The sequence below is a fragment of the Dendropsophus ebraccatus genome, chromosome 11, assembly GCF_027789765.1.
Source record: "Dendropsophus ebraccatus isolate aDenEbr1 chromosome 11, aDenEbr1.pat, whole genome shotgun sequence".
Lineage (NCBI taxonomy): Eukaryota > Metazoa > Chordata > Amphibia > Anura > Hylidae > Dendropsophus > Dendropsophus ebraccatus.
This window is the reverse complement of record NC_091464.1, coordinates 69593266-69619481: the sequence shown is the minus strand read 5'-3', so window position 1 is coordinate 69619481 and position 26216 is coordinate 69593266. Positions and strand designations below refer to the sequence as shown.

At 41.3% G+C, this 26216-nt stretch overlaps 1 protein-coding gene and 1 long non-coding RNA gene across 10 annotated transcripts in view; one reads left to right on the top strand and one right to left on the bottom strand.

Annotated features, from left to right (window-relative positions):
• Window positions 1-26216, top strand: part of ROBO2 (roundabout guidance receptor 2) — a 354242-nt gene that overhangs the window by 17157 nt on the left and 310869 nt on the right. The gene's annotated exons all lie outside the window — the stretch shown is intronic.
• On the bottom strand, window positions 13799-14729 carry LOC138767995 (uncharacterized). The gene is made up of 2 exons (XR_011358902.1): window positions 14485-14729; window positions 13799-13985 (listed from the first exon to the last, which is right to left on the bottom strand). It is a non-coding gene; the product is annotated as an uncharacterized lncRNA (long non-coding RNA).

The window sequence follows — 26216 nt, the reverse complement described above, 5'->3', positions numbered from 1 at the left end:
CATTGTATAAAAAAGAAATAAAAATCTTCCCATGTTTAACCTTGTTGATAAAATTTCCGAGCACACAATACAAATCCATAGGAACAATCCTTGGGATGTTTGCCTATGCTGAGAATGGAGATGTATAGTCTATATGGTGGGTGACCTTTAATAACGCTGCTCTTGTTTACCAGCAGTGCTGTGTACCTGTCCCTGCCTCCCTGCATCCCTGCCAAACAGGTTTTTCACTAGTAAATTCCCTGTGCATCAGGTGCTTGTAATGCGTAAACATCAGGCTCCCCTGTGGCTACTACAGAGCCTGGCATGAAAGACCTCACTGTAACACATGAAGAAAAGCCATAGGAAAAGCAAGTGATGTAGAAGACAAAGTTAACTCATCTCCAGCTGGCACCGTCTGCATGGCAGCACAATAAGGGGCATTTAGGAAACCTTTGCGTCTCGTAGAGGTGTTTTTGTTTTTTAATAGGGAAAGCTTGCCTGCTGTCAGTGAATGGAAACATGTTTAACAGGGTTATCCAGCGTTAAAAAAAGCGCAGATACCTTCTTGCAAAAACAGCGCCACCCCTGTCCTCAGGTTGTGTGTAATATCGCAGTTCAACAAATGTTGCGCTGTTTCTGGAAGAAAGCATATACAGTATATATAAACACATGGACAGGCAAAAAACACAATAAAAAACGCAAGCAAGTCTAAACAGTACCCAGTACCCAAGATGTTTTGCTAAAATAACTGGTGGCACATAGTGCAAAGGTGATTATATATATATATATATATATATATATATATATATATATATATATATATTTACAGTATATATATATATATATATATATATATATATATATATATATATATATATATATATATATATGTGTGTGTTTCTAAGTCTGGATAACCCCTTTAATTGTAATACACTCTCATCTACTGTATGAGACGTTTTAGGTCCGGTTTTTAGTCTTTGGATATAGATAGGAATGGCCTCATTCACTGACAGCAAGCAGGATCTTGCATTAGAAAGTTGTGCATAAGGATTATTTCATGCTTTATTTATATAGGGAAATCCCTTGAGATGGGTCAGCTAAGGTGACTTTAACCATATGTTATGCTGTAACTGTATTATGGGCGCTCAGGACACTGGTGGATTATGTGTGTACATGAAAATGCTGTTGGTGGATCTTAATGTTCAATGCAAATTCTACCAATTATACAACATCTATGAGGGGCTTTCTGACCATGCACAATACCTTTCTATGGGTGGTATATACTTTAGCATAAGAAATATTGATGTAAACGGCAGAGAAGCTGCATTTCCATATCCCTGCTGTTACATATAGGCTAGAGAGTCAGATTTTGGATTCAAAAAAGACATTCAAGGGGGAGATTTATCAAAAATGGTGTAAAGTGAAACTGGCCCAGTTGCCCCTAGCAACCAATCAGATTCCACCTTTCATTTTCCAAAGAGTCTGTGAGGAATGAAAACGGAAATCCGATTGGTTGCTAGGGGCAACTGAGCCAGTTTCACTTTACACAATGGAAGAGATTTATCAAACATGATGTAAAGTGAAACTGGCTCAGTTGCCCCTAGCAACCAATCAGATTAGACTTTTCATTCCTCACAGACTCTTTGGAAAATGAAAGGTGGAATCTGATTGGTTGCTAGGGGCAACTGGCCCAGTTTCACTTTACACCATGTTTGATAAATCTCCCCCTTCATGCATAAGATTTACTAGACTAGACAGGCATGATGGCATCTTGTATGTATCTAGGTGGAGAACCATAGTGGCACTGGCTCTTGAACCTGACTATGGGTGGAAACCATCTCCATATTCCACCCATATGTGTCTGTGTCTCCATAAATACATGAGACAGGAACATTACATTGTAAGCTCCCCAGGCAGATGGGATCATAATCAACTATAAACATAATAGCAAATCCATGTGCAGCCCCCTCTACATATTGGATATATTACATATTAAATACAGACGCTCACAGTATGTGTTCGTCCGTGTGGTTTTGCTGCCCGGTCAAGATGGCAGGATGAAAGGAAGTGGAAGGATTGAAGAGATGGAAACCATTCCACATTAGGCAATTAAGAAATTCCAGGACGATTCTTCTGATCTGAAATAAACTTATTAAGGATGAAAAGGAGAATGACTTGTATGTGTCTGGTCTATAATGCACACATAATGCGGTCCATGCAGAGAGACTTGAGGAGCGCAGCTACCCAGAGCATGTCCTCAACAAGCTATTACATGGATTACAGTACATACTCGTATATACTGTATATACGATTAGACACTTGATAAAGAGACTGGACCGGTCTCGAAACGCGTTGTGTCGCTGGCAAAATTCTTTTAATAAATTTTATGATATTTTATATCACTATTACCTCTTGGACCTGCGCCTGTTTTACCCGCCTTGGAGTGGAGGAGGATACTGACCGTATATACAGTACTCTTGTCCTAGACGCGCTGTTTGTTATTACAAATGTTCCCTGACAGATCATTATGATTCCACTTGTAGCTTTTCACAGTAAATGGCCAGGAGTCTCCTATGCTGGGCAATACATCCAGTCTTTATGCAAAGCTCAGTGTTACGCTTCCCTTAGTAAAGAGCTGCTTTGTCTATTTACTTATAGGATTCATGTACCTAAATGTTTAGTGCTATTGTGAGAACAGATATGTGATTTTTTTCCATAGTTAGACCATCAACAGAATTCTGTATGATAGGCTGATGGCCAATGCAGCAGCTCATCTTCTCTCAATTGACACATTAAAGGTGTAGTTCACAAAAAATAAAAATAAATAAATAAAATCAACTGTGCCAGAGATTTGTAATTTACTTATATTTAAAAGTCTCAAGTCTTCCAGTACTCATTGGCTGCTGTATGCCCTGTGTATTCTCTCCAGTCTGACACAGCGCTCTCTGCTATCACCTCTGTCCATGTCAGGAACTGTGTAGTAGCAAATCCTCACAGAAGACCTCTCCTGCTCTCCAGACTAGAAAGAATACAACACTTCATGCAGGACATACAGCAGCTGATAAACACTGGAAGACTTGAGATTTTTAAAAGAAGTAAATTACAAATATTTGTCCCCTTGTGGCACCAGTTGATTTGAAAGAAAATTGGTGAACAAGCCCTTAAGGCAACACTAGACTTATTTCAAGTTATATCCCAGGAGTGCCCCCACAACATCCAGAAACATAAGGCATAATATGATAAATTTCTCTCTGTTATGACCCTGTTTATGGGACAGTCAGTATGTATACTGATAAAATAGAAAGGCTATAAACTGTATTTCAATGTTATTTTGCCCAGATAATGTACACTCACCGCCACTATATCTGCAGTGCCATCTACTTTATTCCAGCTCAGCTTCACCCTTATGCTTCATTACTGTAGCTGGGTGCTGTAGCTAGCCCTCAGACCACCAGAAAACTACATGAATTTAGAAAGTGGTCTGTCCTAGGTCAGCTGACCTCCTGTGAACTATATGATGACATCATCACCTCCTGACAGCTACCAGAGCCTATTCGTGCCGGAGTATATAAAACAGGTATATACAGAGAGAGCCTAGACAACAACCTCTCCATTAGTCTGTAATAATAGCCTAGGCTTAACTATGTATCTGTGCCTGTTTCACATGAGCATAATCTGGCCACATCTGTATTATAGTCTCAGACCTAAGAACCAAACCTAAAACATCATAGGTCCTTATAATCCAGTTAGTTCAGGTCTTCAGACCTGCGGGACCAGGACTTGGAGTCATATTATGGACACAATAATCTAGCTGTATTATGTTCATCTAAAGCCTGCTTACCCAGATCTCTCCTACTTTAGAAATACATTGGGTTTCATTTTTTTATTGTAAAAATAATTTCACATACCCCGTTTGGACATTTGGTTTAATAAGTAATTCTCTTCTTTGAGATCTCTTCCAGTTGCTGGGGTAGATATTATGGTAGGTACTAAGATACTTCATCTCCCTCTGTCTTGAAGACCCCTTATTATGTGAACAGAGAACTGATCTGCACAGGGCCCTTGTAATGCTTCTTTTCCCCTGTGGTGGCGCTGTTGAGAAACTGAACATTTGCTGATGGGTTATAATCAAAAATGAAAGGAGAACTCCGGTCTGGGCTGATTTTTGGCAGAGTGGTTGGGAAGCGGAGGATAAAAGAAGTAACGTGTGCTTACTTTTCCAACTCCACTTTGATGCCAGTATCCTGAAATTCCGGTCCCCTGATCCCAGACGCTTTGGGGTCTGAGTGGGGACCTGGGAGGTAATGTGTTAGGCCCACCCAGCCAGTCAGCAGCCATGACACTTCTTAGGTCCCCAGAAGCAGCCAGGACTGGGGGACCAGAGCTGCGGGATACCGGCATCCTCGCTGGAGTGGGGGAGATGAGAGCATGTTACTTCTTTCATCCTCCCCATCACTCAAAAATCACCCAAGCCCGGAGTTCTCCTTTAACACTGATTACTGGCGATCATCTTGTGATCAGCCTAAAAAAAGATGGGAAAAAAAAGTGGCCAACCCCTTCAAAATGAGCAGATTTCTAGGCCGCACAGAACCAGATTCCCCTTTGTGCGCACCCCTAACCTGTTTACTGTATACTTAATGAGTTAATATGTCGTTCGGAGCAGCTTTTACTGTATGTGGCGGCCGGGATCGGACTACATTGTCAATGTTGCTAGGTAACGGACAGAAAGACAAACAACCGCTGTCACAAAGTAACTTAATGCAGAATTCAAGCATGAAACAAATGAATTGACTTGGTAAACAGGGCAAAACAAAACCCTAGACCGCTGCCGCCACTGCTGCTTTCAAACTTTCTTTGCCCATAAGCGACGTTTTGGGGCATTTCCCTAACTGGCAGAGCAGACATTATTAATCATTCATTTTTTTTTCAGCCGTTGACTGATGCTATTCATGAAATTGTTCTTGGCTGCCCAGTTTCCCCTTGCACAGTGCTCGACGGCAGGTATTGTCTCACTGAGTGGACTCTTAGCATTACAAGGTTTTATTGAGGCATTAAAGTGGGGTGGAAGAGAAGGGGGGGGGGGGGGTAACCCATCGCAGACACCCGATAACAAAAGTGCTTGATGGAGGAAATGTGAAGAGGGATTCAACTTGTAATTCATGGCCCACTCTGCTGTGTCTCCCTTTCTACATCAATACACTCATTGCTCCTATTAGTCAAAGGGATGCAACCAGACCATGGCTCCTCTCCTAGCAACTGCTACCTCCAGGACAAAAAGCCATGTTGTCTGCTGCAAGGGAAAACAGACGGAAATTTTGGGGCGAACAATGGTAGACACATGTTCGTTTGCATCTTAGTGCTACACAACAGTTTATTATGTGATTAGCCATGATGGAAGGCTTTACACCATACGGCTTATTCAATCAACTGGACTCTGCTGTTTTAGCAATTTTCTTCTTCATTGTGCGGAATGGACATCTGCAGCGGGGAAGGTGTTATGTAAGCTGTGGGGAGTCCCATCTAATAAGGTGTGGAGAAAGGGACAATATGGAGGAGCTCAGGCAAGCCTGCACGCTCTTATACTGGCCGCTGTTCTATACGTTCCTTATACTGGGCCGTGTACCGGGCATTAACATACAGGAGCTGGGATGATGACTGATGATGATGATGTGTAGTAGTAATATTAATGATAGTTGTAGATGTAGTGAGTGTAGTAAAAGTGGCAGTAATAGTAGTAGCAGAAGTTAATGATAGTTAATACTTGTAGTAATAGTGATAGTGTCAATGGTAGTAAAAGGACTGACAGTAGTAGTAGTATAGTAGTAGTAGTGACGAGGAGAGATTCTGCCGCCCCCTCACTAGCGCCCGACCCCCCCCCCCCCCCTGCACGCTCACCCGCAGTAGCAAGCCCCGAACCCCCGCGCCCACCTGCAGCAAGCCCCGACCCCCCCCCGAGAAGCGATAGCCGCAGCGTGAACTTTGCCGACCCCGGCCACTCACCACAGCCAAGTCACCCAGGAGTGCTGCTGGGTGACTTCGCAGGAGCGGGCCAGCTGTGGCGGGCCAGGTGAGCGGCTGCACGGCTGCTGTCATTTTTGTTAAGTGAAACTTAACACAAATGACAGCAGGGGGAACATTATGCCGCCCCCTGCAGCACCGCAAAATCTGCCACCTGAGGTGGAATGCTCATTCCGCCTCATGGCAGAAGCGGGCCTGGTAGTGACAATGGTAGCAATTTTAGTAGTAGCAGTTGTAGTAATACTGTAGTAGTTATAGTAGTAGTAGTAATATTAGGTATAATGGTAGAAGTAGTAGTGGTAGTAATAGTGCTAATGGTGGTGATAGTAGTAGTAGCAGCAGTAGGTATAGTAGAAGTAATTATTGTAGTAGTATTAGTAGTAATGGGACTAGTAATTATAGTAGTAGTAGTAGTGATAGTAGTGATAATGATAGCAGTATTAGTGGTAGTAGTAGTGATTATGGTTGTTGTTGTTGTAGTAGAAGTAGTAGTTGTTACATTAGTAGTAAATATAGTAGTAGTAGTAGTAGTAGTGGCAGCATTAGTAGTATTATTAGTCATTGTAGTAATAGCAGTATTTACAGTAGTAGTAATAATGTTAGTAGAAACGGTAGTAATAGTATAGTAGTAGTAATGGTTGTAGTAGTAGTAGTATTAGTAGCAGTAGTAGTTGTAGTAGTAGTAATAATGTTAGTAGTAGTGGTAGTAATGGTAGTAATAGTATAGTAGTAGTAGTAGTAGTAGTAGTAGTAGTAGTAGTAGTTATAGTAGTAGTAATAATGGTAACAATGGAGGTTAAAGTAACCTCATGCTTATGTGATCAGGCATTAGTATTGCAGCAGAAATGTTATACCTATCAATATTACTATTATCATTATAAGTATTAGTATCAGCAGTGACATTACAGGACTAGTATTAGCATTACCAGTAGTAGTGGTATTCTTACAACATCTTACATACTCACAATTACAGAGACAATGGTTACCTGGTTACATGGTTACAGTGGTAAGTGGTCATGAAACCTTACAGGGGCCCTAAACTTGCAGCCTGCCTTATCTCCATTGGCCATGTACTGTAGTTGAATACAATCAATTGTCTCCAGTTATCAGCCATTCCAGGCCGAGGAAGAGGAAGTTCATAAAATCCCAGCTTCCACCCTCACCACTTTATCTCCAGGTTGAGTAGCTCCAGAAACATTTACATACAAATGAGTAAATGGTATCAGGTCCTCTTCTGTCTGCGTCTTGTTTTTTTGCTTATGTTGGCAGTATGCATGTTGTAGAAGCCTCCAATGACCACCACCGTATACATATACTGTACATGCACAATAGCACAGGTCGGCCATTGACTTCTGTATTGGGCATAGTCTTCATTTTCACTGTTTTACAGAGAGGGCGGTCAGCTGCTGCCAGTGGGATTTAGCCTTGGATATATATTGACTATAATAAGTCTATAAAGTTATCATAGAAATATCATGATGTGATGTCATTTGCTAATAAATACCCTCTCCATACTTGCTTTGTTCTGCGTGTTTTACATTTGCTATTAAATAAACATTGTGCCATCCATCTATTGTGCCAGTGGAACAGGTCCTACCGATCATATAATGATGTCATAGCCTGCAATATACCATCAAAGCACCTCTGTACGGAATTTCCTCTATTAAAGGGAATGTACCATCAGGTGCATAGCTTTCTATTTACATTAGCAGATCGGCACTGGCGTGGGGACCCCGGTGGCATGGTCTTTTTTCTGCCGGCCCCAGTGTGACGATATCCCCTCCCTTCTGTGACTCGGCTCCATTGGAATCAATCGAGCCGTGTCAAAGATGGGAGTGGATATGGTGCCAGTGGGGGCGGCATACCCACCCCAGTACATACAGCCAGCCGGAACACGGTCAAAGAACAGCGCCGAGTGCTGGAACTGGGCAGTGTTTCAAAGGGATCATGCCACCGGGGGTTCTCGCGCTGGCACCGATCTGCTAATGTAAAACTAAAAAAAAAGGTGTACCTAATGGTACATTCACTTTAAGGATTTTTTAAAATTTATTTTAACTTTTGACTATTTTATCCCGACCTTGCTAGTTGACTATTGGCAACCATTGGTTCCACCATTACTCAAAGGTTTAGTTACCACTGAACCTTTTTCGTCCTGGGGCTAGAAGAGGCCAATACCTAAACCAAAGTAGAAGGAAAAGTGGTCCTATAGATAAAACACTCTCTGTATTTGGTATAGTATGTTTATTATTATGATTCTGCCATATACTCTATATCTGCCCTCTCTTTTTCTCTTTTCTTCAATGGGTTCTCTATTTTTCCAGAACTCCTCGCTGTGTTTTCTGTCATCCTGAAATGTTATCTGACTAAAGGAGACTCTATCTTAACAAGATCAGCAGAGCAGAGTATTGAGGCACCTTATTAGTGCCAGACAAACTCAATATTTCAGCATTACCGGTTGCTCTTTCTCTATTGGTGATTTTCTTCTTGCTCGTTTGTCAAAGGTTAAATTACAAGACAGAGTGGAGCCTATAGGAGTAGATGTATTGTTTGCATATCGGGATATTAGAGATAAGAGGGCTCCATTAGGATGGCACCTGCAGGACATGTGACTGTTCATAAAGGAGGGTATAGAATAACTTTATCGTTTATCGACAGCTAATCATCCACTCTATTATTACGAAAAATTAAAAGTCGTCCGGGATATATAAGGGGCAGTATATCCCTTTAAAGGATTGATAAAGGCAATTTTTTACTGCTTTTCAGGGACCTTCCACGTACAGGACTGTGCACTAAAAAGACCATAGCAGCTGGTGCCGTTCACTGCATAGTGGCCATGCCTGGTTACTGCAGTACAGCTCCTGTTCACTTGCCAACAACTAGCATCAATGACAGGCCATCAATCATTTTTACCCAGAAAATCCCTTTTTGTTCATGTTCACACCACATTCTGATCAGTCCGACCACAGAATTCATAGATGTATCAATTTTTTGTATTTTTGATTTGCTTTCGGCTAAATCGGTTATTGTCCTGTCTTCAAAATTTGATAATTCTGTGTATTAGTTGAGTATGCAAAGTACGTCTATGTGCTGACTTAAATGGTTTATCGAATGTTAGAAAAACATGGCCACTTCCAGAGACAACACCACTCTTATCTCCATTTCAGGTGTGGTTTACAATTAAAGAGACTCTGTCAGTAGGTTTATCCTGTCCTATCTCAGGGTAAAATAAACTAGTGACAGAGAAGCTGAACAGAATCATGTATCACTTTCATTTTTATGTGCACCTTATCCAGAGATATCGCCCTGAATAATATGGACAATAAGTAGTCCTCTCCATTATGTGCATGAGCCCAGTAGTCCTGGATATTCATGAGATGTAGAAAACTCTACCTACCAGCTGATGATTTGCAGTTATCTATCCCTGCTGTGAATAAGCAGTCAACTGTCAATCAGCAGCTGGAGTGCGGGAGTTGCGGCAAGAATCCTATTCTCCTGCATATTAGGAGAACGGCTGAAAATTGATGGGAGCAATAGAGCAATACATTGTTCTTTTCAGCATTTCTTTCACTAGTTTATGCCACCCTTATTTATGGCAGATTCCCTTTTTGCTACACTCACTTCAATAGAACTGAACTGCAAAACCCCAAGTCACCAAGAGTGATGCTGTCTGTGGAAGAAAGTTTTTTTTTTTTTTTTTTAAACACTACATAAATCCTTTAAAGGGAAAACGCAAAGATAGTAGATAGAGGTGTACCAACTCTAATGTATATCCTAGACACTCCTACAGATGGAGGGGATAGTAGAGTGACGGATGCATTCCTGCCCTCCACATACTGTTCCTATATCCCATGTGGGATTATGCTGGTCTGGTATCAATAAGAAGTTAGAGGTTGTGTGATTCCTGTGCTAGTGTCTTGTGTATGTGCAGTGCCCGGATTCACTGTTGGAACTTGTGTTTATGTAACTTCACATCCCGCCACTATTATATGGGAAAGCTCCCGCTCACAGAATGAAGGTTGTTTTTATAGGTAAAGAAAATATTTCAGGTTCTTTCACAATATTGTGATTGCCGTTATGGTCTACGCCTCGTTTTCCTCTATCACTATCTCTTTTTTTCCATTATCGTCATTTTTTAAATTCTCTCGTTGAACTGGAAATATTTTGACAGGTTGGACTGTATGTAATATAAAGGAGCGGGCCTGGTGTCTTTGTGCTCTCAGAATGAGGAGGCTCTTTATGCTACATACAGTATAGCTCATATAAGAAAACACTAACTGTACCGCAGATTTGTCGGAGGCTTCATGTTTTCAAGGCTTCGAGCACTAATTTCGGGGAACGCTTGGGGGTACGTGAATGGAGTTTAAAGCTAAGGCTGGGTTCACACTACATTGCAGTCTGTTTAACATATCTGTTTTTAAATGGTTACTATTACTGTACACAAAAATGTGGTCAACCACGTTTTTGTGTAGGAAAAGTAAAAAACATATCTGTTTTGATTTGTTTTTTGTTTGTTTTTTTTATAATGGAAGTCAAAAAACAGATCCAAACGGATCCGTTTTTGTTTCTAGTTTGTTTCTTCTCTAAAGTTCTATATTAAAAAAAGAAAATTGTTCAAACTTGTCCAGGAAGTATTAGACTTGTATAAAAGCTGAACAAAGTCCTATAAACCACATAAACACCTTCATGCATGGCTGATCTAGATCTAGTATATTGATGCCTGACCCTCACTCCTTCTATACCCAGGTCCACTTTAATGTTTTTTTTTTGTACTTAGTCAAACAATCCTTTCCCGATCCATGATGCTCAATGCCGCGTATTAAGGCTGAAACGAATGGGTTCTTTTCCTATGTATATTAGCCCTTATTTTCCCTATAGAATTCACATGTGATTAAAACAAATTCCTTTGTCCTACAACTTGTGGAGACACATTGAAAGAGCGAGACGCTAAAGGGACGGCGAGATTAATCAAGGGAAGAAGTAAAGCGCTGTCCAATTATTCATCTCCTAATGACAGTCAGCAGAAAGCTGCAATGTTTCGATAAATGCGGCCTGTAGTCTCGTACAGTCCAACAGCCGGATTCCTTGTGAATTGAAACACAGGGCTCCACCGAGCTCCTCAATGGAAATGCTAATTCCGCATGATTAATATCTTGTTCCTTTTTTGTCAACATGCATATTAAATAACTTTCTTTACAGTTTAATTGTAACTCGCGGTTCTTCCAGCCTCCTGGGAAAATGGAGGATAGAACTAAACTTCTGATTTGAATCATCTATTCACGCATCTTCTTTTTTTTTTTTTTATCCAATTGTATTTTGTGCAGTTTTTCCCATAGTGTTTCGGTCATCAATTTAATTATAGGGAGTTTGGCGTCTTTAATATTTTAAATAGTGGTACACTTGGGGGCAACAGAGAAATGGTGCAAGTCTGAGAGGGCTCCGGGATTAGCAAATTGATGGTCACTTGACACAGGACCGTTGGGTTGTGTGACAGCGCTTTTCGACACTTTCCAAGGATTTGAATCTCAAGTGGGGACTTGTATTCTTTGACCGCGTTCCAAAAAATGTTAACAGCCGTGTTGGGGGAGAAAGCGTAAATAGCAATGGCGTGGATGTCGGCAAATGAGGAGGTTGCACGAGGTATAATCAGCTGGAAAAGCATGCACTGTATATTATTCAGAAGGCTTCATGTAGATGATTTACAACAGTCACAGTACATACTTTTATAAATAGCACCAAATAAGTATGTACTGAGTCTATTCTAATGTACTATTAGCATATGATGACAAAATGCTGATCTCGGGGAAAAGGCCAACACTTACAGTGGTGGAACCCATCAGGAGTTAACATTCTCTTTTACATATGTTTTCATGAGAATAACAGACATGACTTATATTCTTTAGGTTCCTCTTGTGCCACTCCACAATACTGAAAGTTTTTCTGGTATTAGGAGCAGTTCCTTTAAGTCCAGTAAGAGGTGAGGTTTGGTCTCCATGGACAGGCCTTGTTTTCCCAGCACATCCCATAGATCATCAATCACGTGGAGATCTGGGGAATATGGAGGACAAGTCAACACCTTGAACTCTTTGTCATGTTTCTTGTTCCTGAATAATTTTTGTAGTGTGCCCAGGGATTTCTCTTGACCACATAGGCCTCTATCATTGAGAAATACCAGCCATAAAGAGAGGTGAGGGTGGCTTGGTTGTATAATGTTTAGGTAGTTGGTCATATCAGGACCCAAGGAACATTGGTTATAACATCACAATGGCTTTACCAACTTCCTTTTTCCTTATTCTTCATCTTGGTGCCATTTCATACTGTATCCAGATAAATAAGTAAATGTATCAGCCCATATCACCATCTTCTGTTACTATTGTAGAATGGCCATGGTTCATTATGAAGATTGGTCTGCCGCAATGCAACCTCATATGCAGTAAAGGCCCTTATACGCAGGCTGATCAACAGGAGCATGCGAGCGCTGACCTGTCAGATCAACGCTCGCTTGCTCCTCGTTTCCCGCTCGCTGCCGGTGCCTTTACATATGCCGACAGTGAGTGGGTTAGAGTGGGGGAGCTGCGGGAGGGGCCCATAGGAAATAGTGGTGGTCTGCTGCCACCGCCCCTATTACATGGAGTGACGGCCAGCAGACTGTCACTATTGTTGAAATTTGTTTTTTAATCCTTGTTGAAAGACAAGGATCAGACAACATTGTGCATGTCGGCTGATTGTTTCCTTTTAACAGTAGCTATTACACCAAGTGATTATCGGCCGTAACTGCCAATAATTGCCCAAATATGGCCAATAATCGCTTGGTGTAATAGGGCCTTAAAAAGGATGTACCTGATGGTACATCCTCTTTAATCAACCCACGGATAGAATGGCGCGGTCAAGCGGAAGCCGGTGCCATGGCCCGTTTTTTGAACCGCGGCCTGGTTCCCGTGTATGGCGTCTTTCTATGCACGGGTACCGGTCTGGAGCTGAAGCACAGGAGGCGGGCCGGCCGGCCCCCAGTGGCCGGGATTCCCCGCCCCTCTATGACACGGCTCCATTGATTGTAATGGAGCCGCCTCATAGAGGGAAGGGAATTCCCTCCCACTGGGGGCCGGCCGGCCTGCCTCTTTAAAGTGACTGTACCACCAGGCCCAGGCTGAAGCACTGGAGGCAGGCCGACCCACCCCCAGTGGGAAGAAACCCCAGCCCCTTCGTGACGTGAGTCCATTAGAATCAAAGGAACCCTATCATAGAGGGGCTGGGTTTCTTTCCACTAAGGGTGGGTCGGCCCACCTCCAGTGCTTCGGCCTGGGCCAGGTGGTACAGTCACTTTAAGCTGCAATGTACTGTCTATTCTGACACCTTTCCATAAAACAGTCATTTTGTTCCTGGATTTCATTTTGTTGGTTCCTCCTCAGATCATTTTTGGGTAATGTCTAAGATCCCACCAAAAGACCTGTCATTTTGGATATGATCCGGTCCAATTGTCTAGAAATCGCAATTTGGCTGATGTCAGAGTTACTCAGGTCCTTACACTTGGCTATTCTGCATTTAACATCAACTTCAAGAATATATATATATATAGTTATTAATTGTTGGCCTATAACATAGCAGAATCAGGAGATGGCTAGGTATGTCGTCCCCCACCCATCCATGGGGCTTCTGTTGATGTATTTGGAAAATCAAAATTAATTACGTTCACGTATTTGGCTGCAGATGGGATGAGGTGTAAGTGGAGAGAAGAACCCAGCTGATAGCATGCAAAAGCGGCAAATTATCTAAAGCAGAACAAAGAACATGGAGAATCCAAGGCTACGAAGGACCTTGAGACTGGCAGGATTCTGCCAACCACAATTTAATAGACAATGCATTCTGCTTCAATACTTTTCTCCTTTCAAAGCAATATTATCAAGAGTGTCCATATGACAAATGAGTCCATTGTGTTATCAGCCTATAGGTCTCCTTCGCTGGTGCCTTTGTTCCCGGCATCTTCAATATCACTGTAATTTAAATGAACCAATTAATGGTTGACAAAATGGCCATCCAACGCCACCATGTTTTGTAACACGGAGGGCATCGCCGGGAGTCACGTACAAAATAAATGCCTTCTGTAGGCTACTGCTAGGGGGCGATTAGCCCGACTGTGCAAGACAATTGCGGAGGCATCTGCTTGCTTAATTTTGAGAGAAAATTTACCAGATGGAGGCTGAAGATTTAAGCGATTAGAAGGTAGTAGATAGGAATACAAATTGGATTAAAAGAAATTAGATTGATATAAATCGAATTGAGTCACAACAGTTTGTGTTGTTCATACCAAGGGCTAGTGGATTATGGGAGAGGCAGATGCTTCAATGAGATAGGAATTAATGTGGCTTTGACAGTCCATCTGGGAAGGTCTGAATATCGAGTACGTCCCTAATCTCTTCCTCCATTTATCAATGCCATAATGTTAATTAGTACTTCATTCATTAAGTTACTTACAGAGGGAAAAAATCTCACCCTTAGTAACACTCGACTCGAGATGTTGTTACACTGCCAGGATGGGAAGATTCCTCTTTAGCTGAGCTTGCTACAGATCATGGCTGCTCTCGAGACCCTTAGCTTGTGGCCACAGAGAAAGATCTGCTGGGTGTTCTGTTTCGTAACATTTTTCCTTTTGTGAATTATTCGGGATCTGACAGAACTTAAATCACATTAGGAAAAAGACTAAGGGGGGAGATTTATCAAACATGGTGTAAAGTGAAATTATCTCAGTCGCCCCTAGCAACCAATCAGATTCCACCTTTCATTCCTCACAGACTCTTTGGAAAATGAAAGGTGGAATCTGATTGGTTGCTAGGGGCAACTGAGCCAGTTTCACTTTACTCCATGTTTGATAAATCTCCCCCTAAGGGTGGGCATACATATTAGATTAAGCAGAAGAGGCCGATTATCTAATGTGTATGTAGGTGTTTCGACTTTCCCACATTATCAGATGTTCAGGAGCAAAGGATTGGGCAGTTAGGATACGCGGTGTCTGGTAGGGACTTACTGCGCTCTCTCCATTTAGGCTGCTGGCAGAGGTGTCTGGCTGCGACTTACTGCCCTCTCTATTTAAGCCGAGCACATGAGCATTCTAAGAGCACTCTCTTCTCATTTATGTAAAGTTTATGACTAACTATAATTGGGTTTATTTATGCAACAGAATATTTGCCTTAATGTTTTTGAGCTTTCCCTTTAAAAACAACCTAATAGTTCGTACAGGGGCGGATTAACTTTACCATAGGCCCCGGGCTGTTTACCAAGCCTAAGCCCCCCCACCACACTGTAACTATGGCAACACTAGCCTGGCGTTCATAGTACAGGACAGATAATGTTATGATGTCCTGATTTGTGCAAAATTGCCATTAAAAAAACAGTGATTTTTTGCAAATCATGGCGGAAGTGTAGCCAGGAGACAGTACACCACTGAAAGTATAAGTCTTTTTGGGTGGTCATGGGCCCCCGAGGAGCTCAGGGCCCCGGGCTGCCGCCCAAAACGCCCCTATTATAATCCGCTACTGAGTCAGCTGTTGTATTTCCTGCAGGAAGTGGTGTATTCTTTCCAGTCTGGAGAGAAAAAAAGGTTTTCTATGGGGATTTGCTGCTGCTCTGGACAGTTCCTGTCACAGACAGAGGTGGCAGCAGAGAGTGCTGTGTCAGACTGGAAAGAATACAACACTTCCTTCAGGACATACAACAGCTAGAAAGTATTGGAAGATTTGAGATTTTAAATAGAAGTTAATTACTAATCTATATAACTTTCTGAAACCAGAAAGTTATATAGCAAAAATACCCCTTTAATGCACTTATGCACCGGTAGTTTGTATTATAAAGCATTTGGCTAAAATAATGTTACTTAAATAGGTTTAGCAATTTAGAAAAACTATTTCCATTAGGGACTTGGGGGCCCACAATCCTCCTCTCTTGGCTAAAGTGGACAGCTAGAGTGAACAGCACTGACCATCTGGAGGACCTGTCCTGCCCTACACTGTTTAAGCAACTCCCATTAAAGTCAATGGGAGCTAGGCAAATTGCACCATATAATTACACATATTAGCTGTGTGTAGTGTCATTATTGTCTAACTTTATCATTAGGCCTTTGTTTAGTATGCAGTACACCTGAAAGTTATGCTTATCTTGCCTTTCTAGGTGTTACATAATAAACTGATATAAGATATATGAGTATAAATATGTTGTATGTTGTTTGTTACAAGGACAAAAGACTAACAACACTATGTAATGCCTAAATATTGACGCTAATTAGAGTAAAAGTACCATCAATAACTGTTGGCTGAATAGTTGTTTGGCTGACAATTACCCTTATATATATATATACAAGGGTATATATTACCCGTATATATATATATATATATATATATATATATATATATATATACATTTTTGGCCATGCTATGTTCTCTATGCAGAGGGAAGGGGTAAGCTGCAGCCAAACTGCTCTGGTGCTGGCTTATTCTTACGAAAGGAGCCAAGCAGTAAAAATCCATTATATTTGAACCCTATCTCAACTCGCAAAGATTGCAACTTGGTACCCACACCCTCTCGCTTCAGAAGGTGTACTTACAAAGCGTACCAAGGGCAAAACTGGGGCAGGTAACACTTTCTGCTCCCCAAACTCTTTTATGTTCTATCTACTTTTTGGTCATTTAAAAAAATCCAGTCTGTGATTCACTGTGCCAGACTATGGCGTTCCTTGTTGAGACCCTTGGTTACAAATAACCTCGAACAGAAAAGAAGGAGGTGGGAGTTCATGTATGTTACAGTAATCCAGACTGGTCTGCTTAAAAAAAAATTGCAGCAAAAAGATACCATCATAAATTTCTGGATCATCACCCCTATTTTAGGTCCAAGACTATGAGGGTATCTTTCAGTAGATGACTTCTTTGGTGAACCTTGAACTTTTTTTAACACTAACTATAGTATAGGAATGGAGTTTTTTTTAGTGCTTATATCCATACAACCCACAACTATAATATAGTTTAGTAAGGCTGGGTTCACACTGCGTTTTTGCAATCCGTTTTTTTCATGAGTTTTCATGAATTTGTGTGCATCCGTTTTGATCCGTTTTCCATTGACTTCCATTGTAGAAAAAAAACGGATCAAAACGGATGCACACAAATGCATCGTTTTTTTTTCATCTGTTTTTTGCAAAAAACGGATTGCAAAAACAGATTGCAAAAACGCAGTGTGAACCCAGCCTTATAGATTAAAACTCTGAATGATTTCAACATAGCTACTTGCAGAAATGGCTTCATTCTTCCCTGTGTGTACACTACAGTATGTGTACGCAGTGCAGAGAATAGGTCCGGGCTCATTCATTCTCCTACATTTACTATGTGGGCTCTAATTAAATCCCAGCCTTATCTAGGTCATGAAATAATAAAGTGGATTGTTGCAGTGTTATAGCGGTACCCCATCAGGCTGCTCGCCATGGAAAGCACTAAATTTAGAAATACTCCTTCTTCTCATATAGCTCCATTATGTCTACAGGAATGACTAATAGGGGCTGCTAACCAAGACCTAGTTAAGAACATCTGAAAATACAAATCACTATTAAGTCCTCCGGGAATAAAGACGCCTTCATGTGGGCAGAACACTGAACCTTTATTTCTTTAAACACTCTTTAAGAGATCACAAGATAAAGAGATGGCATCCAGTAAATGATGATTTACAGGGTTTATGTCTTTTATAGAATAATCTTTATGAAGACATTCATCAGTAATTGAATCAAGTCACGGATATTCTAGTCTCATGTGACCTCATGTACGTAGTTCTGGTCTTACATCAATGGTTACATGCCACTGTGTGAGTAGAAGATGAATGAAATAATACTGCACATGGAAAATGAGCTATCCAAAGGTGTTGGAGGGCTAGGTACACGGCATGAGCAAAAAGGGCACTTGGCCATCACTCTCCACTAGAGATGAGCAAACTTTTAAAAGTTTTGTTTGGCAAGGAGAGGCAAAGTTCACCATATTTTGGCATCCATTAAATGACAATATACAGGGTTTGTGAAACCCTGTAAGTTAAACAAACCAAATTAAAACAGCTAAACAATTGCAGGTGCTTAGCTGTTTTAGTGAGGTTAAGCAATTTAGCTCGTCAATACTTACCTGTCCACACTCCGCCGGCCTTCCCTGTTGATTACAGCCACCTGCACTTCCTGGCTGGAATGAGAGTGACAGCCCGCTCATCCAATCACTGGCCGCTGTGCTGTCCCCTCCCAGTTAGTGATTGGTTGAATGGCCTGGATGGGGCTACAATCAGCGGGGGCACAGGAGACCCTTAGTAGGACATCGGGGTAGCCTGCACAGGTGAGCATACCCTTTTTTGTTCTCTATGGGGACGATTTATCAAACATTATCTAGCAACCAATCAGATTCCACCTTTCATTTTCCAAACAGTCTGTGAGGAATGAAAGGTGGAATCTGATTGGTTGCTAGGGGCAACTGAGCCAGTTTCACTTTACACCATGTTTGATAAATCTCCCCCTATATGTATTAAATCGTGTGTACCAGATTCATTACAAGCCCCGTTACCAAACCAAAGTTTGTGAACTTCGGTTTGCTCATCTCATTGTCTACCAGTAGTATATTAGTTTAACATGACATTATTTAGGGCAGGGATGGGGGAAATCTTTGGGTTTGTGTAGGCATGAGGCAAATTGTAGTTTAGGAGGGCTGTAGGTTCCCCAAAACTGATATAAGGCATAGTTATTTTAACAAAATAAGTAATTTTAAGGAAAGTGGAAAAATGCCACTTAATGGATGTAACTTCCTTCTAGAGGGGCTGCCTTCAACAGGTGGGACCAGAGACAGTTCTTTTCTTTCCAGAGGAGAGCTGATTTGCATTCTTTTTCCAGAAAACATTGCCTGTAAGACTCCCTAAGTTCTCCATGAGGAGCAACACCACCACCCAAGAGCGTACACATTAGTTAACATCCGTATTTTCGGACTGTACTGCAATTCCTTACACTGTATTGCACTGTTATGTAGCCTTAGGTTCTTATCAAGATGTGGAATAGTTTTGGGAAGTTCCTCTTAGAAGTAATCAGGTTCCTTGCCACCCTACAAACCCTTCCATATGGGGACACTGCGGTGGAAGCTCAGGTGGGCGCCGTGCAAGAACAAGACAAACTCTCCCTAAGCTTAAGAGAGGAGTTGCCATCGCTCCTTGACTTTGGCAGATGCCTTTGTAGCATATAGGGAAAGGGAAGATGTTGTGGGTCCTGTCTCTTTTTAGGGAGGGCTTGCCATAGACTGTATATTTGTGCTCTTTCTATGCACTTGGATTGGATAATAGACAGCATGTAGTCACTATACAGTATTATTGTATGGGCACTATATGGGGGAGTTAGTTAGGCAGCATGGTGGCAGTATAACATTCTATACCAGTGGTATACAACCATTGGCTCCCTAGTTGTTACAAAACTATGACCCCCAGCATGGCCAGATAGCTAACACTTGTCCGAGCATGCTAGGAGTTGTAGTCTTTCAACAACCAAAATGATAAATGTGGGAAGCTGCTGATATAGAGAAACTTTATGATATCCTCATCCTCCTGAACATCTATTGTAATCTAGCATTATGTCCAATGTTCTTAAAATAAAATGCATGCAAAAACGGCATCAGAACTGCATTGTGTGAACCTGGCCTTATGGCACATGCAGTCATATCATGGCCACATACTCCCTTTGTAATACTTGGACCTGAGAGATTTTGTTGCTATATATATAAACACAGGTATTTCCGGCTAGATCAGCTTCAGCCTCCCTCTTTAACACATTGTTATAGACATAATAATCAGAAAAGAACCTCATTGTATAGGAAAGGAGGAAATATACACAGTCCGGGTAAATGTTCTCTTTGTTGTAGATAGAACGCTCTTAGCAAGTAAAGTGCTGGCACCGTATCCTGCTTGGCTTGGGCACCCAGAAGGCATGGAGTCTCATTCTGGCTGTACCAGTCATGGAAGCAGGATACCATCTTGCAGCCTGACATGAGAAATCGTTGCAGTGTTTTATACGGAGAAGAAGTGAGAGAAAGGCTGCCTGGGGAAGGGAAGGAAACATAAGGCATTTTGTATAGTGAATTTACTGGAGGGAAAAAGCAAGGTCCTTGATGTGCAGAGAGGATGCAAAATGAAGATCTCCGAATCATTATTCAATCAGCTCTACAACTTCTGAACAGTAACAGATGTTGGGCTGAAATGGTTGCTGTGAATTCATTGTTATTAAATTCTGATTATGTATTAAAGGCTCCTTAAGAGATACAGATTGTGTCCATCAAAGCCGAGCCTGGAAGTGCACAGCATATGGAAGGAGGAAAAGTTGAAGTCATTATATTTAATTAATCTAAATCAGTAAAATGTGAGTGTGTGATGGGAATCGGGGACTTCTAGAGGCGTAGATGTCAAATCACCAGAAGGTAATGTCCACAAGAAGGAATAGTGTCATATAGAGAAATCCTTTAGCCCTTTGTGACCCCATAGAAGGCCTGATGCATGTGGCTTTGTTACAGATAGGATAGGGGACCGTACTACAGTGTACATTTACATGGAATCAGTGGGAAAATAATTGTGGTGTCTTTCTTTGTATTCTGTTATATAGAAGGATTCTATATACCAGATGATAGCTTCTAGGGGAGGATATAGTGTTGTAATATGGGTGACATGGGGTGCATGCAGCTCTGTAATACAGAACCACCAGGATGGCATGTGCTTCCATACTGGTTTAGCGTGCACCACTTTGTTGTATGCAAGAGTTCTATGAGTGGATCTTGATGATCACTTCTGTTCATTAGCACAAATGGTTATTGCACAAGGAAGGAGGGGTAGACAGGTAGGAAGTATGGGAAGGAATAGATAGATGGAGGAAAGAAGCAAGTAAGAGAAGGGAGGGATAGATGGAGGAAAGATACAAGGAAGGGAAGGGAGGGATAGATGGAGGAAAGATACAAGGAAGGGAAGGGAGGGATAGATGGAGGAAAGATGCAAGGAAGGGAAAGGAGGGATAGATGGAAGAAGGATGAGAAGAAAGGGATAGATGGAGGAAGGATAAGAGGAAAGTCATAGATGAAGGAAAGAAGCGAGGAAGAAGAGGAAAGGATAGATGGGGGAAGGATGAGAAAAAAAGCATAGATGGAAGAAAGAAGGAAGAGAGGGATAGAGGAAATGAGAAAGGATAAGAAGAAATACATAAATGGAGGAGAAAAGGAAGGCATAGACGGAGGAAGGAGGAGAGAAAAGGCATAGATGGGGGAAAAGAAGGAAGAGATAGAGGAAAGGAGGATGGATGAGAAGGAAGGCATTGATGGAGGAAAAAAGCAAGGAAGAGAAGTAAGGAATAGATGGCGGTAGGATAGAAGGAGGAAAGAAGGGAGGAATAGAGGACAGGAGGAAGGATGAGAAGGAAGGGATGGATGAAGGAAAGAAGGAAGGGATCGATGGATGGAAGGAGAAAGGAAGAAAGGATGAGAAGGAAGAGAAAAATAGAGGAATAAAGGAAGGGATGAAGGAAAGGAGAAAGCATGAGAAGTAAGGTCCAGCTAGTCTGCTCTCCAGGCATCTACTACTCTTCCAACAAAGTCATATTTTCTCACATTGCTTCTTATCTTTCCCTCAACTAACCTCTCACCGTGTCCTCTTGTTCTGTTCAGTTTTTCTATGTTACAAAAAACACTTCCCTCCATGAACCTTATTTAGTCTATATTTAAAGGTTTCGATCGTATCCCCCCTTTCTCTTCTTTCCTGCAGACTAGGAGAAAGGAGGAAGGCAGAGAAGGGATAGATGGAGGAAATGAGGAAGGAAGAAATAAAGGAATAAATGGAAAAAAGGAGGAAAGAAGGACTAGATTGAGGGAAGGAAACAAGAAATGAATAGCGTGCTGCTTGATCCAAGTATACTGCTGGCACATTATTAGTGCGTCTCACCAGTGCTTGTATAATATAGAGGCAATACTATTTCTGGAGTCTCAAGATCTGAGGTATCGACTATTCTTGCTAAGAATATTTGGCCATTGTATATCAAACAGCTTTTCAGGGTGGTTTTACAGTAGTTGCAAGAGAACACTTGTCTATGGCGTGAAACCCTGGGTACTCACCTGACTTCACCATTCACTCCCTTTTACCACCAGGGGATTTGCTTATTATATTCTATATTTTTACAGTTTTATATTTCATACTAGAACATCAAGAACTTTGAAACCAGGGAAAAAAATGTCCAAAAATGTTGAGGAAGTCATTGTCCTCTTTTCTATTAAATGGAAGCATCTGTACATAACACGTATCCCATCATCTAAAAATTGGATATAATTAAGCAAATATTCCTATCTCTTTTTCCCATTTCTCTATACCTTTGTAGCCACATCTCTCCCGGCATCTACACATCATTTTTTTCTGACTTGAAAATCGCTTCATAATTCCGTGACATTATCGATAGGATGGCGAAAAATGGTTTTCCATTTTAGGATACAAAAGGAAGCAAAGTGTATCATTATGGCTATCTATGTGGTGTTCAATTTATTATTTAGTCACACTGCCTTTTACTCGGTATGACAGCTCGGGAATGGGAAATTTAAAGAGACACTCAATTATTTTAAACAGAAAAGCTGCTATCAATTCAAAAGAGGAGCATTACCATTTAAATAGAGGTGAGGAAGTGGGAAAGCGTTGAACTGAGGTAAATACCGTATCTATTAGGTTGGTGAACTGGTTAATACCCCACTTTCAATTATGCCGCACCATAGGAAATGTGACTACTTCGGCTCAGTACACTGAGTAGATGTCCTTACCCCTCTCAGTCTGTGCAGTGGAATGTCTCAGCCTTCTCATTGTTCCGTTCTGGATGGCTTCCTACAGACCGCTCTGAAGTTTTGGAACATCGAGCCATGCTTTCTAGTGGTCACATTTGATTTTTGGTGTCTTAAACAGGATAGAAATCATTAGCTACCCATAAAGTGTATCAAACCCAGTTGGATTCATTTTTACGGTGAGGTTGCACTTATAGAAGTGTCATTAATTCTAATAGAAATTCACAGAATACCTGCCCTTATTTCCACTGGGGTGCAGTATGTAATAATAGGATTGGTTTTCTCATTAGATTGAAGAAATCCATGGTTACAAAGTTTGTTCCTTGTGATCGCCCAGATGGATGATGAATTGGATCTTTTATCGGGGAATACAGCGTGTCCTGAAGAGTAAAATAGTCCGAGACTAAGCTGAAATAGGGCAAATAGGAAAGGCTTAACTCGTCTCATATATATATATATATATATATATATATATATATATATATATATATATATATATATATATATATCATGCTGGTCTTTAGGTACAGTGTGGAGCTGCTCTGTGTCATAGAGGAGAATCAAAAACGGCAAGGTCATCATTTTGAGAACAAAGTCCAAAAAGAACAAGTGTATTTTGGATTGTGGAAAGTCCTATAATCAAGATGTCTTAGTCAAGTAACAGGCCTTGTTACTTGATTAACGGTTTATTTTGTGACTAAAGGTCATAAAATTAGTATTATAATTCCATAATAAATATCCATTATCCAAAAGTAAAACTGGAAGCTCCTGGGCCCAAATCTTCAAAGAGACTCTGTCAGCAGGTTAATGCTGTCCTATCTAAGGGTAGCATAAACTAGAGGCAGAGAATAGCTGATTCGGAGATATCCTCCTAAATGACAAGGACAGAAACTAGTCCTCTCCATTATGTGTGTGTGCTCAGTAGTCCTGGATATTTATGAGCACTAGCACACTATGCCCACTTTCCACTGATTGGCAGTTGTCTATCCATAATGTGTATAGGCAGTCAACTGTCAATCTGCAGCTGGAGGGCGGGGGGAGGGGTGTGGCATGAAGCCCATTCTTCTGCATATTAGGAGAACGGCTGAAAAGAATGATGTAAGTAATACACAGATCTGTTCAGCAATTCTGTCACTAGCTTATGCTGCCCTCATTTAAGAAAGCATAAACCTAGTGACAGATTTCCTTTAACAGACCTTCTCTCAACAGCCATTTATAATACTAGTGTCTCCATATGTGGTATAGGGGCTTCCGGCCCAGCTACTGCCTCTGCAACCCCCATAGCTAATGTACATTGAGTCTGCAGGGGCTACTACAACCTGACTAATAAGCTTTATATGACAGTCCTCTACCTGCTGTGCCATAGGCAGACTGTTAAGTGCTGTAAGTAGAGGCGTCTTGTGATTCATTGGAAAGCTGTATATGAAATGGCTCTATGTATCTTATAAAAAGAGAAAAAAAGTGCTATTTACAGGTATCTGTAAGGGAAACATAGAAACATACTAATATTCTACACCGAAATATCTGTTAATGTTCCACAGATGGATATCATGAATTTTTAAATAAAAAGAGACGGTGTTGCTGTATTATTGATGACAGATGGCACACTACAGCCAGCTCTGCTGTGCCGGGAATCTTGCAGTGGATGGTACAGTTCAGTAATAATTAGAACAAGTTATGGTCCCCCAGGCTGGTCTTCCCACACTCACCGAACAGCTGGGTTGCTTCCTCTTCTTAAGACTGGGAAGGGAGTCTTGTGCCGGCTGTACCTGGTCTTTACATGCACCGCTGCACCACTCCTTGTTTATTTGGCTATGAACAGATGGTGGTGAGATGGTGAGTGCATCTTCTCCTACCTCCATCCCACTCCTCAAACAAATTACTGAGCAACAATAACTTCCCAGCCAATTAATAGTACTTAGAAAGTTCCCAGTACTAACATTGGGGAGCGTGGATGGCAATCATGTCAGATACAGTCACAAAAGTGACCTAAATGAGACGTGACTTACGGCTGGAGTAGAGATGGGTTTGTCATTTGGCACAACTTGCTGAGATATCTGTGGATTTATGTAGAAGTGCAGACATAGTACAAGGTCCAAGTTCAGCGCTGTTATGTCGCAATGAAAGTCTTGTTGGCCAAAATGTGCAGCTTCCTTATGTATGAGCTCAGGTATGGTGGCCTAAAGCTCCCGGGCCCCACTGTAACATCTGTAATAGGGCCCCATTGTATAGTACTAATTCCCGTAGATAGATAGATAGATAGATAGATAGATAGATAGATAGATAATAGATATATAGATAGAAGATAAATAGATAGATAGACTTAGGGTACTATTACACAGAACGATAATCGTCCGAATCGGCCCGATTCGGACAATTATCGCTCAGTGTAATAAATACAGCAATCAGCCGATGACTACGATCATCGGCTGATTGTTGATATAGGTTTGAACCTATAATTGTCGGGCGTCGACCGCACATTGCTGCGTGTAACGTGTCTTCTTCTCCCTGGGTTCCGCGCTCCAGCTTCTGAGTGGCCGCGCTGTGATTGGCTCACTGTCTCAGCTGACAGGCCGCTTTAAAGCTGAAGCGCGGGACCCGGGAAGAAGACCCCAAGAGGAGCCCTGCAGCCTGTCTAGGTATTGTATAAAAGCAAGGGCTGCAAGGACATAGGTAACGATGTCCCTGCAGTCATTATCAAACGATAATCGGGCCGTGTAATAGGCCCAGTAAACAAGCGCCGATCTAGCAGATCGGCGCTCGTTTACAGTTATTATCGGGCCGTGTAATAGTACCCTTAGTATTATAGAATATGGATATAATAAAGGTAGAACATAGAGACAGATATGAGACCAATAAATATTAGATAGATCGATATGAAGTGCAGCGGTTTCTTTGCTCTCTCTCTCTCTCTCTCTCTCTCTCTCTCTATATATATATATATATATATATATATATTGATATATATTATCAATAGATAGATATAGATGGATGGATAGCTAGCTAGATATGAGATAGAGATAGAGATAATATACAGATATGAGATAGAGATATATGTATTCTGACAAGTGGCAAATATAATGTGTCAGAAAGTTGAAAAATGAAGCATTGTAAACTCTTCTTGATGTGTATACGTTCTATAAAATATGATTTTTCCTAATCACTGAATGTTACTGGAAGCGTCAGAAAGACAAAGTGTAGAAATCCTGCAGGTGCTGATGGGATTATTATCACCAGAATGAAATGTGTAAATTAAAATAACAGAATGTGGTTATTCTGGGAAATCCATAGCACTCCACTAATCACCGCAGATCCCGCTTTACATGTTACTTACAATATATAGTGTGTCTATAGAGTCACTGCCTGGAGAACACCTTGTGTCAG